Below are 19204 nucleotides of genomic sequence, written 5' to 3'. Positions count from 1 at the left end.
AGACTATGTGCTGTGTATTTTCCTGAAAACATTTCTTGCTTAAGACCATTACCTCTGGCATGTCTGAACTCTGATCTCTCAAGGCTGCAGCTTTGATCATTTCATTGCTTTTTAAAAACAAATCGATTAATTAATTCTCACAAAATATTAATAAGCACAAACAAAACTGGATTTCCTTTTATCCTGTGAAAAGTTATTTTAAGTATAAATAAATCAGTGGCTTCCTAGACAGCCAGTTGGTAAAATGCTTGCTATCCAAGCATGAAGACCTATTTACAGATTTCCAGGATCCACATCAATAGCCAGGCATGGCAGTGTGTCTGTCACCCCAGAGTTATAGAAGCAGAGACAGGAGAATTCCTGGATCTCACTTGCCTAACTGAATCCGTGATCTTTGAGTTCAGTGAGAGATTTGACATCAAGAAGACTAAGTAGGAAGTGATTGAGGAAGAGATCGCTATTTATCTAGCCGTCACCTTTGTGCACTTACACACACACACACACACACACACACACACACACACCACATACATACACCCAAACATTGCATGTACTACCCACCCAAATACCAATATGTACATACAAACACTGAGATATTATGTTTCAGAGGTATTATATTTACTGTATCATAAGGATAAATAATAAGGAAATGGATTTATTATCTTAATTTCCTCATTGAGCACAGGATATCAAATTTTACCAAAGTAATATATGCTCACAATTTATCAAAACTATCTACCAATTGAGAGATGGAAGGTCAGCAACCAATAGGTTGCTGAAAATATCATGAACTTCAGAAACAGGGCTCAAAGGCTACTCTGCTGGAACTGCCCAAATGCCTCCTTTTTGAGAACTACTTTTCCTGGTACCAGAAAGAGCCATGAAGACTCCAAAAGATGGAAGCAACCAATAGGCCCTAGCAATCTATGGTACCTGTGAACCAAAAAATGAGCATGGTGGCATGATCATTCTAAGGATGCAGCAGTGGCATGTATATCTTAGGAGTAACCAACTTAAGTAGGAGTAATGGAACTTAAGTCCCCCTCAACAGGAGGAATGGCATATTCCTTGTTCTGGAAATATAGGCAATTCCTCAGTAATAGTGAAGAGGTGGATCTTGAGGAGAACCTACCAACTGCCAGTTATCTAAGGCAGCACAATCACTAACAACAACCTTTTTATACTAAAAACAGATCTCCTTTGCCCTAGTGCTGCAACCGAACAGCTGCAGCCTCCCTTTTGCCTCACCATACATCCTGTGGATCCCACATACTATCATCTCCAGGCCTCCCACCCCTGACTCGTTGCTGTGTCCCACCCCCAACTCCAGAGGACTCAACCACAAGCCATACCTGCCAGAAGACCAGATAATCTGTCTGCAAACTTCCTCTGCTCCCTCAGCAACCTAACTACATGGGCTCCTTGCTAGCACTGTAACAGAACATCAGCTTCAGCCCCCCTTTCCTCTAGTCTCCTCCTCCTATGGATCCCACTTGACTTTCCTCCCTCTATCCCCACTTGCACCCTAGCATTCAGTACCAGCAGGCATTCCCTGTTAACACAACAGGACAGGAAAACAGGCAACACATGGTCATCACAAATATCTGAAAATTCAGAGAACAAACAGAAATCAAGACATAAAACATACCCAAAAGAAATAAGCCCATAAATCTGTACTTAGACCAATAGTCACCCCAAACCAGATACCTAGATGCCAACTTAATAACACAATCAATAATAGTCAGGGAAATATGACTCCACTAGAGCTCAATTATCCTACAACATGAATATTCCAACAGAGCTGAATCACAAGAAAAATGCCTTAAAAAGAACTGTACAAAAACTATAGAGATCCTTAAAGATAAAATGAATAAATCTCTTAAAGAAATCCAGAAAACTACAAACAAATAATTTGAAGAAATGAGTAAATCCCTTAAAGAAGATCAGGAAAAAAACACGAAAGAATATACCTCCTTTTTAGCACCTCATGGAACTTTCTCCAAAACTGACCACATACTCAGTCACAAAACAAATGTCAACAGATGCAAGAAAATTGAAATAACCTGCTGCATTCTATTAGATATACATCAGATAGCTATGTCTATCTAAACCTGAATATAAAAAAACAAAAGAAACAACAAAAACCTACTGAATATTTGTATACAGAATGACTACTGTGTCGAGGCAGGAATAAAGAAGGAAATTGAAGACTACCTAAATTTCGATGAAAATGAATACACAACATACCCAAACATGGGACAAAATGAAAACAGTGCTTAAAAACAAAGTTCATAGCACTGACTGCCTTCATAAAGGAGTTGGATAGATCTCATACTAGCAACTTAACAGCACACCTGAAAGCTCTGTAAGAAACAGGAACAAATGAACTCAGGAGGAGAAGATAGCATGAAATATTCAAACTGAGAGCTGAACTCACTGAAGTAGAAACAAAGAGAACAATACAAAAAAATAAATGAAACAAAGAGTCAGTTCTTTGAGAAAACCAACAAGATAGACAAACCTTTATCCAAACTAACTAAAAGACAGAAAGAGAATATCCAAATTAATAAAATCAGAAACATAAGGGGGACATAACAGCAGACACTGGGAAAGTTCAAAAAATCATTAGGTCTTACTTCAAAAACCTGTACTCCATAAAATTGAAAATTTTTAAAGAAATGGACAATTTTCTTGATAGATACCACACACCAAAGTTAAATTAAGATCAGATAAACAATTCAAATAGACAAAAAAAACCCAGTGAAATAAAAGCAGTCATTGAAAGTCTCCCAACCAAAGAAAGTCCAGGGCCACCCAGTTTTACCATGGAATTCTACCAGACTTTCAGAGAAAAGCTAATGCAAATTCTCCTTAAATTATTCCATAAAATAGAAACATTGCCCAATTCAGGCCACAGTCACCCTGAAATCTAAACCACAAAGAGACTCAACAAAGAAAGAGAATTACAGACCAATTTCTCCTGTGAACATAGATGCAAAAATATTCAATAAAACTCTTACAAACTGAATCTAAGAACACAGAAAATATCATCCACCATGATCAAATAGACTTCATCTCAGAGATGGAGGAATGGCTCAAAATACAAAATTCAGAAGTGTAACCCACTATATACTCAAACTAAAAGGGAAAAAAACCCACATAATCATCTCATTAGATACAAAGGGGAGAGAGTGCGGAGAGAGACCAATAAAATTGAGGGGCTCTTGAGGAGCAGTGTGGAAACCTAGTTCAGTAGAAACTTTCTGAAATTATGAAGGTGATCTTAATAAGGATTCCTAGTAATGGGGGATATGGAGTCTCTACTGACCATATTTGTAGCCAGACAAGGCTCCCAGAGATGGGATTGAGTTATACTCATTCAGTTGTTGGCCAATGAGGTCCTATAGAGATCCCCAATACCAAGGTTGATGCTAGGACAGAGAGTTGCTCTCTGAAAACTGACAGCAAGGCCTCTTTGCCAATGACAACAACCACACAACTTGTTGGACATGGAGACATCAAGTAGGTGCCTGCTTGAAACTTTCACCATTATGCTCTAGTCTTCTTTAATAGAGGAAGGTACTCTACAGAATACAGAAAGAGAAACCTGGACACCCACCCTATCACACTATCTTCCATCAACAGTCTGTCCTGCCTGCAAGATATGCTAGGACAATGGTAGCACAGAACTTGTAGGATTATCAAATCAATTTGTGATTTAACTGAAGGCCTGCTCCACAAGAGGGAGCCCATGCCCAATACTGCTTGGAGTTCTTAATGACATTCTGCTATGGTCATAGGTCAATGTCTTGTCCAGTTTTCATCAGAGAGGCTTTGTCCAGGAGGTAGGAGGCAAATGCAGAGACCCACAGACAGATATTATGTGGACAGAAAGTCTAAATTGGAGATGTCCATCAGGTCTCTCCTCTCAGAGCTTGTTGAGTCACATTGAAGAGGGGAAGGAAACATTGTGGGAGTCAGAGGCAATGGAGGATACCAGAGGAACATGGGCCATTGAATCAACTAAGCAGGGACCATATACACTTGCAAGCATGTGGCCTACATGGGACTGTACTAGGTCTTCCGTGTATTTGTTATGGCTGTAACTTGGTGGTTTTGTCGAACTAATTAATATGGAAGCAGGTGTGTCCTGTACTCTTTTACCTGCTCTTGAGACTCTTTTCCTACTGTTGAGTTGTCTTGTCTAGCCTTAATGTAAGTGCTTTTGCTTTGTCTTATTGTGTTGTTTTGTCATATTTGTTTGACATCTCTTGGAGGTTTGCTTTTTTTTTTAATGGAGACAGAGACAGAGTAAAGGAGGGGAAGGAACTAGGATGAGTCCATGTGGGGAACTATGCTCAGCATGGATTGTGTGAGAGAAGAATCTACCTTCAATTTAAAAAATAAATTCAGGGCTGGAGAGACAGCTCAGCAGTTAAGACCAGTGACTGCTCTTCCAGGGGTCCTGAGTTCAATTCTCAGCAACCACAGGGTGGCTCACAACCATCTGTAATGGGATCCAATGCCCTCTTCTGGTGTGTCTGCAGATAGCTTATGTGTGCTCATATAAAAATAAATAAATAAAAAATAGATTCATGCTCTCTGCTCCCAGACCCAGTGAGAGAGAGACCCAACCGCCTGGTCAGGTGGGCACTCCTGAGGCTGCAGAGTGGAAGAGACCACCAACACTGCTCACCCCTGCCCACATCCCTGGCCCAAGAGGAAACTGTATAAGGCCTCTGGGCTCCCGTGGGGGAGGGCCCAGGAGCGGCAGGACCCCTGCCTGAGACACCGACTGAACCTGAAAGAAACAGACCTGATAAACAGTTCTCTGCATCCAAATCCCGTGGGAGGGAGAGCTAAACCTTCAGAGAGGCAGACAAGCCTGGGAAACCAGAAGAGACTGCTCCCTGCACACACATCTAGGACGCCAGAGGAAAAAGCCAAAGACCATCTGGAACCCTGGTGCACTGAAGCTCCCGGAAGGGGCGGCACATGTCTTCCTCATTGCTGCCGCTGCAGAGAGCCCCTGAGCAGCACCCCACCAGCGAACTTGAGCCTCAGGACCACAGGTAAGACCAAATTTTCTGCTGCAAGAAAGCTGCCTGGTGAACTCAAGACACAGGCCCACAGGAACAGCTGAAGACCTGTAGATAGGAAAAACTACACGCCCGAAAGCAGAACACTCTGTCCCCAAAGCTGACTGAAAGAGAGGAAAACAGGTCTACAGCACTCCTGACACACAGGCTTATAGGACAGTCTAGCCACTGTCAGAAATAGCAGAACAAAGTAACACTAGAGATAATCTGATGGCGAGAGGCAAGCGCAGGAACCCAAGCAACAGAAACCAAGATTGCATGGCAACATCGGACCAAAATTCTCCCATCAAAACAAACATGGAATATCCAAACACACCAGAAAAGCAAGATCTAGTTTCAAAATCATATTTGATCATGATGCTGGAGGACTTCAAGAAAGACATGAAGAACTCCCTTAGAGAACAAGTAGAAGCCTACAGAGAGGAATCGCAAAAATGCCTGAAAGAATTCCAGGAAAACATAAATAAACAAGCAGAAGCCCATAGAGAGGAGACACAAAAATCCCTGAAAGAATTCCAGGAAAACACAATCAAACAGTTGAAGGAATTGAGGATGGAAATAGAAGCAATCAAGAAAGAACACAGGGAAACAGCCCTGGATATAGAAAACCAAAAGAAGAGACAAGGAGCTGTAGATACAAGCTTCACCAACAGAATACAAGAGATGGAAGAGAGAATCTCAGGAGCAGAAGATTCCATAGAGATCATTGACTCAACTGTCAAGGATAATGTAAAGCGGAAAAAGCTACTGGTCCAAAACATACAGGAAATCTAGGACTCAATGAGAAGATCAAACCTAAGGATAATAGGTATAGAAGAGAGTGAAGACTCCCAGCTCAAAGGACCAGTAAATATCTTCAACAAACTCATAGAAGAAAACTTCCCTAACCTAAAAAAAGAGATACCCATAGACATACAAGAAGCCTACAGAACTCCAAATAGATTGGACCAGAAAAGAAACACCTCCCGTCACATAATTATCAAAACACCAAACGCACAAAATAAAGAAAGAATATTAAAAGCAGTAAGGGAAAAAGGTCAAGTAACATATAAAGGCAGACCTATCAGAATCACACCAGACTTCTCGCCAGAAACTATGAAGGCCAGAAGATCCTGGACAGATGTCATACAGACCCTAAGAGAACACAAATGCCAGCCCAGGTTACTGTATCGAGCAAAACTCTCAATTAACATTGATGGAGAAACCAAGATATTCCATGACAAAACCAAATTTACACAATATCTTTCTACAAATCCAGCACTACAAAGGATAATAAATGGTAAAGCCCAACATAAGGAGGCAAGCTATACCCTAGAAGAAGCAAGAAACTAATCGTCTTGGCAACAAAACAAAGAAATGAAAGCACACAAACATAACCTTACATCCAAATATGAATATAACGGGAAGCAATAATCACTATTCCTTGATATCTCTCAATATCAATGGCCTCAACTCCCCAATAAAAAGACATAGATTAACAAACTGGATACGCAATGAGAACCCTGCATTCTGCTGCCTACAGGAAACACACCTCAGAGACAAAGACAGACACTACGTCAGAATGAAAGGCTGGAAAACAACTTTCCAAGCAAATGGTCAGAAGCAGCAAGCTGGAGTAGCCATTCTAATATCAAATAAAATCAATTTCCAACTAAAAGTCATCAAAAAAGATAAGGAAGGACACTTCATATTCATCAAAGGAAAAATCCACCAAGATGAACTCTCAATCCTAAATATCTATGCCGCAAATACAAGGCACCTACATACATAAAAGAAACCTTACTAAAGCTCAAAACACACATTGCACCTCACACAATAATAGTGGGAGATTTCAACACCCCACTCTCATCAATTGACAGATCATGGAAACAGAAATTAAACAGTGATGTCGACAGACTAAGAGAAGTCATGAGCCAAATGGACTTAACGGATATTTATAGAACATTCTATCCTAAAGCAAAAGGATATACCTTCTTCTCAGCTCCTCATGGCACTTTCTCCAAAATTGACCATATAATTGGTCAAAAAACGGGCCTCAACAGGTACAGAAAGATAGAAATAATCCCATGCGTGCTATCGGACCACCACAGCCTAAAACTGGTCTTCAATAACAATAAGGGAAGAATGCCCACATATACGTGGATATTGAACAGTGCTCTACTCAATGATAACCTGGTCAAGGAAGAAATAAAGAAAGAAATTAAAAACTTTTTAGAATTTAATGAAAATGAAGGTACAACACACCCAAACTTATGGGACACAATGAAAGCTGTGCTAAGAGGAAAACTCATAGCGCTGAGTGCCTGCAGAAAGAAACAGGAAAGAGCATATGTCAGCAGCTTGACAGCACACCTAAAAGCTCTAGAACAAAAAGAAGCAAATATACCCAGGAGGAGTAGAAGGCAGGAAATAATCAAACTCAGAGCTGAAATCAACCAAGTAGAAACAACAAGGACCATAGAAAGAATCAACAGAACCAAAAGCTGGTTCTTTGAGAAAATCAACAAGATAGATAAACCCTTAGCCAGACTAACGAGAGGACACAGAGAGTGCGTCCAAATTAACAAAATCGGAAATGAAAAGGGAGACATAACTACAGATTCAGAGGAAATTCAAAAAATCATCAGATCTTACTATAAAAACCTATATTCAACAAAACTTGAAAATCTTCAGGAAATGGACAATTTCCTAGACAGATACCAGGTATCGAAGTTAAATCAGGAACAGATAAACCAGTTAAACAACCCCATAACTCCTAAGGAAATAGAAGCAGTCATTAAAGGTCTCCCAACCAAAAAGAGCCCAGGTCCAGACGGGTTTAGTGCAGAATTCTATCAAACCTTCATAGAAGACCTCATACCAATATTATCCAAACTATTCCACAAAATTGAAACAGATGGAGCACTACCGAATTCCTTCTACGAAGCCACAATTACTCTTATACCTAAACCACACAAAGACACAACAAAGAAAGAGAGCTTCAGACCAATTTCCCTTATGAATATCGATGCAAAAATACTCAATAAAATTCTGGCAAACCGAATTCAAGAGCACATCAAAACAATCATCCACCATGATCAAGTAGGCTTCATCCCAGGCATGCAGGGATGGTTTAATATACGGAAAACCATCAATGTGATCCATTATATAAACAAACTGAAAGAACAGAACCACATGATCATTTCATTAGATGCTGAGAAAGCATTTGACAAAATTCAACACCCCTTCATGATAAAAGTCCTGGAAAGAATAGGAATTCAAGGCCCATACCTAAACATAGTAAAAGCCATATACAGCAAACCAGTTGCTAACATTAAACTAAATGGAGAGAAACTTGAAGCAATCCCACTAAAATCCGGGACTAGACAAGGCTGCCCACTCTCTCCCTACTTATTCAATATAGTTCTTGAAGTTCTAGCCAGAGCAATCAGACAACAAAAGGAGATCAAGGGGATACAGATCGGAAAAGAAGAGGTCAAAATATCACTATTTGCAGATGACATGATAGTATATTTAAGTGATCCCAAAAGTTCCACCAGAGAACTACTAAAGCTGATAAACAACTTCAGCAAAGTGGCTGGGTATAAAATTAACTCAAATAAATCAGTTGCCTTCCTCTATACAAAAGAGAAACAAGCCGAGAAAGAAATTAGGGAAACGACACCCTTCATAATAGACCCAAATAATATAAAGTACCTCGGTGTGACTTTAACCAAGCAAGTCAAAGATCTGTACAATAAGAACTTCAAGACACTGAGGAAAGAAATTGAAGAAGACCTCAGAAGATGGAAAGATCTCCCATGCTCATGGATTGGCAGGATTAATATAGTAAAAATGGCCATTTTACCAAAAGCAATCTACAGATTCAATGCAATCCCCATCAAAATACCAATCCAATTCTTCAAAGAGTTAGACAGAACAATTTGCAAATTCATCTGGAATAACAAAAAACCCAGGATAGCTAAAGCTATCCTCAACAATAAAAGGATGTCAGGGGGAATCACTGTCCCTGAACTCAAGCAGTATTACAGAGCAATAGTGATAAAAACTGCATGGTATTGGTACAGAGACAGAAAGATAGACCAATGGAATAGAATTGAAGACCCAGAAATGAACGCACACACTTGATTTTAGATAAAGGAGCCAAAACCATCCAATGGAAAAAAGACAGCATTTTCAGCAAATGGTGCTGGTTCAACTGGAGGGCAACATGTAGAAGAATGCAGATCGATCCATCCTTATCACCCTGTACAAAGCTTAAGTCCAAGTGGATCAAGGACCTCCACATCAAACCAGACACACTCAAACTAATAGAAGAAAAACTAGGGAAGCATCTGGAACACATGGGCACTGGAAAAAATTTCCTGAACAAAACACCAGTGGCTTACGCTCTAAGATCAAGAATCGACAAATGGGATCTCATAAAACTGCAAAGCTTCTGTAAGGCAAAGGACACTGTGGTTAGGACAAAACGGCAACCAACAGATTGGGAAAAGATCTTTACCAGTCCTACAACAGATAGAGGCCTTATATCCAAAATATACAAAGAACTCAAGAAGTTAGACCGCAGGGAAACAAATAACCCTATTAAAAAATGGGGTTCAGAGCTAAACAAAGAATTCACAGCTGAGGAATGCCGAATGGCTGAGAAACACCTAAAGAAATGTTCAACATCTTTAGTCATAAGGGAAATGCAAATCAAAACAACCCTGAGATTTCACCTCACACCAGTGAGAATGGCTAAGATCAAAAACTCAGGTGACAGCAGATGCTGGCGAGGATGTGGAGAAAGAGGAACACTCCTCCATTGTTGGTGGGATTGCAGACTGATACAACCATTCTGGAAATCAGTCTGGAGGTTCCTCAGAAAATTGGACATTGAACTGCCTGAGGATCCAGCTATACCTCTCTTGGGCATATACCCAAAAGATTCCTCAACATATAAAAGAGACACGTGCTCCACTATGTTCATCGCAGCCTTATTTATAATAGCCAGAAACTGGAAAGAACCCAGATGCCCTTCAACAGAGGAATGGATTCAGAAAATGTGGTACATCTACACAATGGAATATTACTCAGCTATCAAAAACAACGAGTTTATGAAATTCGTAGGCAAATGGTTGGAACTGGAAAATATCATCCTGAGTGAGCTAACCCATTCACAGAAAGACATACATGGTATGCACTCATTGATAAGTGGCTATTAGCCCAAATGCTTGAATTACCCTAGATCCCTAGAACAAACGAAACTCAAGAGGGATGATCAAAATGTGAATGCTTCACTCCTTTAAATGAGGAAAAAGAATACCGTTGGCAGGGAAGGGAGAGGCAAAGATTAAAACAGAGACTGAAGGAACACCCATTCAGAACCTGCCCCACATATGACCCATACATATACAGCCACCCAATTAGACAAGATGGATGAAGCAAAGAAGTGCAGGCCTACAGGAACCGGATGTAGATCGCTCCTGAGAGACACAGCCAGAATACAGCAAATACAGAGGCGAATGCCAGCAGCAAACCACTGAACTGAGAATAGGCCCCCGTTGAAGGAATCAGAGAAAGAACTGGAAGAGCTTGAAGGGGCTCGAGACCCCAAAAGTACAACAATGCCAAGCAACCAGAGCTTCCAGGGACTAAGCCACTACCTAAAGACTATACATGGACTGACCCTGGACTCTGACCTCATAGGTAGCAATGAATATCCTAGTAAGAGCACCAGTGGAAGGGGAAGCCCTGGGTCCTGCTAAGACTGAACCCCCAGTGAACTAGACTATGGAGGGAGGGCGGCAATGGGGGGAGGGTTGGGAGGGGAACACCCATAAGGAAAGGGAGGGGGGAGGGGGATGTTTGCCCGGAAACCGGGAAAGGGAATAACACTTGAAATGTATATAAGAAATACTCAAGTTAATAAAAAAAAAATAGATTCATTCAAACAATAGATTCTGATTATGGTTCCCCCTTCCCTAATTCTTTCCAGATCTCACACACCCAAATCCATTGGTCTCTCTCATTTATAAAAAAAAAAATAAGTATTTAAAATAAATGACAAAAACAATAATAATAAAACAAAGTGAAATGAAAGATGCCTAAATAGAACAAAACAAACCATCAGATAAACAAGCCAAAAAATCATAAAAAACATGACCAAACAAACCATTTTGAGATATATATATTATATTTGAGATATATATATATTATACACACATATACATATACAAATACATTTGAACTATATATAGACCTGTGTGTGTGTGTGTGTGTGTGTGTGTGTGTGTGTGTGTGTGTGTCCAAAAAATACATTGAGTTCATTTTGTGTTAGGCTCTAATGTTGGGCATGAGGCCTGCCCTTGGGTGAGATTTGTGTATCCCCTGAGACTCCACCTAAAAACAATCTTAATATTTGTCCTCACACCCGAGACCATTTTATTTCTCACCCCATCAAGGAAATTTCTCTTTGCAGCAGACAGAGACCATTTCAAAAGACACAACCAACCAAACTTTAGAGTTGTGGTTCTAGTCCTAGTGGACATATCTACCAAATACTCCTGTACTTAAAGCTCAAGGCACATTAACATTGTAAGAGAGGAGGCAAGAAAATAATAAGAGTAAGAGGGTCAGAGAATCTCCTAGACGTGTCAGAAACTAACTGGAAGTGAGTGCTCAAGTTAAAGACCTGACTTCTGAAGTGGACCATGAATAACTAACAGTGAGAGAACCTTCATTGCTATCAAGTCTGATAGGGACCAGCAGTAGGTCGATCATGAGAGAAATCATCCAGCATTTTAAACAGAAGGAATTCCTGCTTGCTGGGTTGAAATTCTTGCAGGTTTCACGAGACCTTCTTGAGCATTACATCAACATGAAGGATTGTCTCTTCTTTATTGTTCTGGTAGAGTATAAGCATTCAGGACCAGTGGCATCTATGGTCTGGTAGGAGCTGAATGTTGTGAAGACAAGCTGGGTGATGCTTGGAGAGATCAACTCCACAAACTCTCAGCCTGGGACCACCCAAAAAGACTTTTACATCCAAGTTGGCAGTAACATCATTCATAGCAGTGGTTCTGTGGAGAGTGCAGAGAAGGAGATCAGCTTGTGACTGAGATCTTGATGGATTACAAGAGCTGATCTGAGTGATAGGAGGGCACCTTGTTTGCTCTCTACTTATTCGTGTTTTCACAGGCAAGTTTTGTTCCAGTTTCCTTTGACCTGGAACAAACCTCTGAGAGATATGACACCCTGTGCCATGTTAAGTACCACTGGTAAATTTAAATGTTCCATCTCAAAGAAAGAAAAAGAGAAAGAAAGAAAGAAAGAAAGAAAGAAAGAAAGAAGGAAGGAAGGAAGGAAGGAAGGAAGGAAGGAAGGAAAGAAAGAAAGAAAGAAAGAAAGAAAGAAAGAAAGAAAGAAAGAAAGATGGAAGGAAGTAGGAAAGAGAAAAGAAGGAAGGAAGGAAGGAGAGAAGGAAGGAAGGAGGGAAGGAGGGAGGAAGGAAGGAAAGAAAAAGGAAGGAAAAAGGAAGGAGGGAAGAAAGAAAAAAGGATAAAAGAAAGAAGGAAGAAGGAAGAAGGGGGAGGAAGGAAAAAGGGAAAAATGAAAAGGGCTTGAGAGATGGCTCAACAATTAAGAGTACTGACTGCTTGCTCTTCCAGAGGTACTGAGTTCAATTCCCAGCAATCATATGGTGGCTCATAACCATCTGTAATGGGATTTAATGTCTTGTTCTGAAATGCAGGTGTACAGACAGATAGAGCACTCACACACATTAAACAAACAAACAAGCAAACAAATAAATAAATAAATCTTAAAGAGAGGAATCCTTATTCAGTAGGGGATTACTCCTTACTATTAATCCTCTGCTCTGCCAAACCAGTTAACTATATGTTTCATAAAATACAGCTCCCTAGGAGCAATACAAAGTATTAGGAAGCAAAACCTTGATATGACATCTATACAGTAGAAAGTAGAGTTAAAAAGTTAACTTGTGTTCCTAGAACAAGGAATTTTAGAGTGCCTTCCTAAAACTGAGGATTTCTTAAAGATAAATTGAAGGCTTAAGACCAAGGGCTTCCCCTTCCACTGGTACCCTTACTAAGCTATTCATTGCTACCTATTCAACTGGAGCCCAGGGTCAGTCCATGTCTAGTTTTTGGGTAGTGGATTAGTCCCTGGAAGCTCTGTTTGGTTGGCATTGTTGTTTATATGGGGTCTCAAGCCCCTTCAAGCTCTTTCAGTCCTTTCTCTGATTCCTTCAACGGGGATCCCATTCTCAGTTCAGTAGATTGCTGCTGGCATTCGCCTATGTATTTGCCATATTCTGGCTGTGTCTCTCAGGAGAGATCTATATCTGGTGCCTAGTAAGGGCACCAGTGGAAGGGGAAGCCCTTGGTCCTACGAAGATTGGACCCCCAGTGCAGGGAAATATTGGAGGTCGCAGTAAGGGGGATGGATGGGGGTAATACCAGTATGGGGGATGGGGAGGAGATGGGGGTTTATGAACAGGAAACCGGGAAAGGGAATAACATTTGAAATGTAAATAAGGAACTATATCTAATAAAAATAATAATCAGAACATAAAGTATGAAAAAAATCTATTTTCAGTGAATGGAATGTCTGTGGCATGTGTGTGTGTGTGTGTGTGTGTGTGTGTGTGTGTGTCCATGAGCGTGTGTGCGCATCAGGAATGCACATGCCATGGCATAAGTTTCCAAAATTCTCTCTTTCCAGGATGAAGTCCTAGGCTCTAACTTACATTTTCATGTCAAGGACCTGTACCAATTAGGCCATTAGCTGACATTAGTTAACATTCTAAATATTTTTTTCTAAAAGCTTAAACACACACAAATTGTTTTCACTTTATAAGCATTTCTACTGTAAGTTTTTTTTTCTTTTTTATTGCCTCTCTCCATACATTATATTTTGATAGTATTCTTCCCTTCCCCCAACTTCTCCCAGACAGATCTTCCTCCATCCCCCTACCAACTTCATGTGCTTTCCTTAGCTCAGAAAACAAAACAAAACAGAAACACAAACTAAAAAATAACAAACAATAGAAAACACACACACAAATTCAACCCATTTTGTGTTAGGTAATTAATACTCCTGAGTGTAATTGAAATACCCAGTTTCATTTGGTTGGAGAAAACACATATTCCCTCTGCAGCAGGTATCAATTGCAAATAGCATCTTGGTTAGGGATGGGACTTTACTGTTTGCATAGTATGGTTTTGTCTGGCTTGAATTTCTACAGGTCTTGGGCATTCTGTCAGCATCTCTGTGAGTTTATATGCGCCTCAGTCTTGTTAACATATATTAAATCTAATTAGAGTTGTTTTTTCAATTAACTTACTTACATACCTGAGTGAACAAGGAAAAGTTGAGCTGGTACTTACCTAGAGCCTTCACTCTGGCTGACTAGTGTTTATGGTACTGAAATCTACTCTGAAAATGATCAGAAGACAAAAGTAAACACCATTCCAGCTATGAACCCTTAGATCTACGATGGTAACCCATCTTCATGATATTCTGGTGCAATAGTGGCACGAATGTTGTAGAAATAACCAACCACTGTCTGGTTGGGACTAAGGCCACTCCATGAGATTGAACCCATGTCTGACACTTCTCAAGTGGCCAAGAACCTGAGATTAGATAGTCATGTATCTAGGGAAAAACAATACTATTGCTCTGCTAAATGGGCATATTGATAAATGACTCCTAATGATATTCTGCTATGCCCATAGATCAACATCTCATTCACCCATCATTGGAGAAGTTTCCTCCTACAGTCAATAGGAACTAATACAGAGACTTGCAAATGCCCAATGTGCAGGGAGTGAGAGACCTTGGAACACTCAGTTCTAAATGAGATGCCTTCATCAAACCTCCCCTCAGAGCCTAAGGAAGAGGGGAAAACATTGTAAGAGCCAGAGTGAGTGGAAGACACCAAGGAAATGCCCTACAGGTACAATAGGACTGAAACCCATACAAATTCACAAGAGACTGGTGGCAGTATTCCCAGGACCTGCAAAAGTCCAAACCAGATGGAAGCCAAGTGTTGAGAAGGGTACTAGGCATGCTCCCCCATCCCTAACTCAGAAACCATTCCCAGTTGTCAACCACTCACAAAGGAAAAATCACTTTTCTCTAATTGTCTTACTAGGTACACAACACAGTTAAGGGCAGACCCCATACCCAAAAATGATGGCCAACACAAATCCAGTTCAACAATTCTTTTGGAGATTGTTTGGCCATTTTTTACCTTACTGGTTTTTTGCTTGTATAACATGGTTTCTGATTTTGTATTTTTATGGTGTGTGTGTGTGTGTCTGACTTTCTGTCTACGTGTCTATGTATTAGTCTGTGTGCATATGAGTCTATGTATGTGTGTGTGTGTATCTATGTGTGAGTCTGTTTACTTGTGTTTGAGTGTTTGTATGTGCATACTTGCAGACATGTGTATGTGAATGTATGTATGTATGTATGTGTGTGTATTTCACAAAGTCTTTGTTCTGTTTGTTTTACTCTTGTTTGTCTTTCTATTTATTTTTCATTTTATTAAGAGACAAAGAAAAAAAATGTGGCATTGAATTGGTGAGAAACCAGGAAGGATCTAGGAGGAGATGAGAGAAGAAAAACTCTGATCAGAATATACTGTATGAAAAAACTTTCACCAAAAAAAAATGATTAAAGAGAAAATTAAAAGAGAAAAAAATACTAAGAAAATCTCCTTTTATAATAGAATAATAGAAAATGTTTAATAATTTGTAATAACCGTGATGATCTGAAACTTTAAAACAATATTAATATATAGTAGGATAAATCTGCCTTAACAAAAAAAGAATAAAAACAAACATATACAAAACAAAGCAACATATTCATAGGCAGACCATAAAACCTATGAGTTTTTTTAGCAGGGCTACCATGAATAAAATAAATAAATAAACAAGATCACATGCTTCATAACAATAAATGAACTCAAAGAGGTCAATAACAATAAATTTCTATGTGTTTGGTTTCTGAATGCTTTAAAACCATACTGTCACCGTCTCTGGTGTAATGACTATGGAAGAACAATTTTTGTGGCTATGGGGTGCATGTATCATGAGAAAGCAACCACACTCATGCCTCAGACAAAGGGGCCATTTCCAGTGAGCATCACCTCCAGAGGAGTGTTGACACCTGTTCTCCATAAAGTTGTTTATGGATCTTTTTGTTTCTGTCTTTGCATTTCCAGAGCACATTGCAAAGACATTCATCTTCTATGGTGGCCCTAATCTTTTACCAAAAGCTCAAAGGGCAGGCTTCTCATGAAATATTATCTGACATTCCAACACTAAAAATTACTTTGAATCCCTTGGTGTTTTTTCATAGTGTAAATAGTAGTAGTTTTAATACAATTTTTTCAGTCTTAATTCAAAAATGACCTTTTATAATTTTAGTAAAGTGCTAGAGTCTAAAACACAAACTTATTCTAGAAATATGCAAACCAAAAAAGAAATGTTTTCTCTTTCAAAAAGCTTTAGTCCTAGGAAAACATACTTTTTTTCCCTCAATGAAAAACATAATAAAATTGTTACGACTCTATTTGAACGGAAAGAGTCTGGAGCAGAAACAATCTGGGAACAAGACCACCACAGAGAGACAGTTTCTACTCTGCCTTGCACACACACATACTCCTGATGACACACATACTTCTGGTCCAGTAGAAGAAAATGGGGTTTCATGGTGATGGCTTACAGACAGAACTTCAAAGTGCTTTCAAACACTGGCCCTCATTTCACTCACTCTCCAGGTCCCCTTCGCCCCATATGAGAGCCCAACAATGTCCTCCTCCAGGATCACCCTACCTTTGTAACTGAGTTCCAGAGTCCATCTCCAGTATAAGGTAATAAATAGCAAAACTACTTCAGTGCATGCTCAGCTCTTGGTGTTTACATTCTTGGAACACTGATGTGAAGGAGCATGGGAGATGGTGATAAATGTTCATCAATATCTTTCCTGCCTCCTAAGCCCTGCCCCTCCTGAGAGACAAACAGCTCCCATGAGGTTTCTGAAGTTTCCCTTGCTGCTTGTCAGTCAAAACAAAGAAGCTCTCATAACTCTCTTTCATCCAAGGTATGAGTAAAGCCATGATCTCTTGTTCTTTGTCAATGGAAATCATAATTCTTATCCTGATAACTATGGTCTTAATCCTGGTGGCAATGCTTCCTCTCTCATGACACCAGTTGATCATATATACATACCTGCCCTCTCCAGCTATAATTGCCAACAGAGATTTTGCATTAATATGGATGGTATCCTTTTGAGGCCTTCCTACTTTACCTTGGACCCCATGAACAAGAATTTGTACTAAGAGTAAGACTGAAACTAATTAAAAGTGAACACCATTGTCTCTCAAACGTTCCTCTAACCCTATATTAAGATACTAGGTCTAGCACCTAGTCTCCCCTAGAAATAACATTTAGGTCTTCTCTAATCTTCTTGTCCTGTTCGAGCTACTCTAACAGAAAAGCTCATTCAGAAGCAGGGCCAGGACTACAATGAGGAAAACAAGACATTTACCTCAGACTAAACCTCTAAAGATTGCCAAATATCATGGCTGGGTTTTGTCTTCTCAACTTGACATCTGCTATAGTAATCCGGGAAGAAGGAACCTCAGTTAAGAATATTCTCCCACCAGATTCCCTATAGGAGACTTCTTAGGGTGTTTTCTTGAGGAATGATTGATGTGAGTATGTCCAGCCTTCTGGGAGTAGTGCCCCCACTAGGCAGGTGGTCTTACGCTGTATAAAATTGTAAGATGATTAGCCATGAGGAGTGAGCCAATAAGCAGCACTCTTCCATGCCTCTGTGTCAGTTCTTGATCCACATTAGTTCCTTGAGTCCTTGCCCTTACCTCCCTTTGTGATGAACTGTGACCACTAAGCTGAAATGAACTTTATTCTGCAACTTGCTTATGGTCACCGAGCTTCTCATAGCAACAGAAACAGAAACTAGGACACAAACAGCAGCCATCACAACTAAATACTGGTGGACCTTTTCAGATAGGACCACACTCTGTATTGCAGGTGAGTTTTTAACTCACAGCAACCTTCATGCCTCAGCCTCCCAAGCTCTAAGGTTAATGTTAGGAGCCACCACACTCAGCTCACACATAAATACTTTATTGTGGTATTTTAATCAGTCAAAATCAAGGCAAAGACACTCTGCCCACATTTCTGACTCCAGAGGAAACCACCAAACCCCATCTGGGACCCTGGTGCACGGGGGGCTGCCGGAAAGGGCGGCACAGGTCCTCCTGGTTGCTGCCCTCGCAGAGAGCTCTTAAGCAACACCCCACGAGCAAACTTAAGCCTCAGGACCACAGGTAAGACCAAATTTTCTGCTCCAAGTGACCTGACTGGTTGTCTCAGGACACACAGAGGCAAAATTCCTCTAGAACCGGACACTTCCGGTTTTTAGCTGGATTCCGAACCTCACTGATCCCCACCCCTAGCTCACTGCTCCCAAACCCAGTGGGAGAGAGAGCTCACCTGCCAGACAGGTGGGCACTCCGGAGACTGCAGAGCGAAAGAGACCACCAATACTGCCCACCCCTGCCCACATCCCTGGCCCAAGAGGAAACTGCATACGGCCTCTGGGAAATGGTAGATAGGGGCACTGGAGCTCCAGGTCCCCTTCGCCCGAGACACCTCCGGAACCTGAAGGGACCGACCGGATTAAGAGTTCTCTGCACCCAAATCCTGTGGGAGGACCTAAACCTTCAGAGAGGCAGACAAGCCTGGGAAGCCAAAAGAGACTACACTCTAGCCACATCTCTGACTCCAGAGGAAAACACCAAAGGCCATCTGGGACCCTGATGCACTGGGGCTCCGAAAAGGGCGGCGCAGGTCCTCCTGCGCCTGCCTTCGCAGAGAGCTCATAAACAACACCCCACTAGCAAACTTGAGCCTCAGGACCACAGGTAAGACCAACTTTTCTGTTCCAAGCGACCTGCCTGGTGAACTCAGGACACCGGCCCACAGGAACAGTTGAAGACCTGTAGACAAGAAAAACTACACGCCCGAAAGCAGAACACTCTGTTCCCATAACTGGCTGAAAGAAAA

At 40.7% G+C, this 19204-nt stretch overlaps 1 long non-coding RNA gene across 10 annotated transcripts in view; it reads right to left on the bottom strand.

The window, feature by feature from the left end:
- Nucleotides 1-19204, bottom strand: part of LOC147995954 (uncharacterized) — a 250863-nt gene that overhangs the window by 152785 nt on the left and 78874 nt on the right. For 2 of the 10 annotated variants that reach the window (XR_015673541.1, XR_015673530.1), the window contains one exon: nt 11259-12163. The exons of the other annotated variants lie outside the window; for them this stretch is intronic. This is a non-coding gene — a long non-coding RNA (uncharacterized LOC147995954). Of the gene's footprint in view, nt 1-11258; nt 12164-19204 lie in introns of those variants that run through there. 10 annotated transcript variants of the gene reach the window in all.

The sequence above is a fragment of the Rattus norvegicus genome, chromosome 2, assembly GCF_021556685.1.
Source record: "Rattus norvegicus strain SHRSP/BbbUtx chromosome 2, alternate assembly SHRSP_T2T, whole genome shotgun sequence".
Classification (NCBI taxonomy): domain Eukaryota; kingdom Metazoa; phylum Chordata; class Mammalia; order Rodentia; family Muridae; genus Rattus; species Rattus norvegicus.
This window is presented reverse-complemented; position numbering and strand designations above follow the sequence as displayed.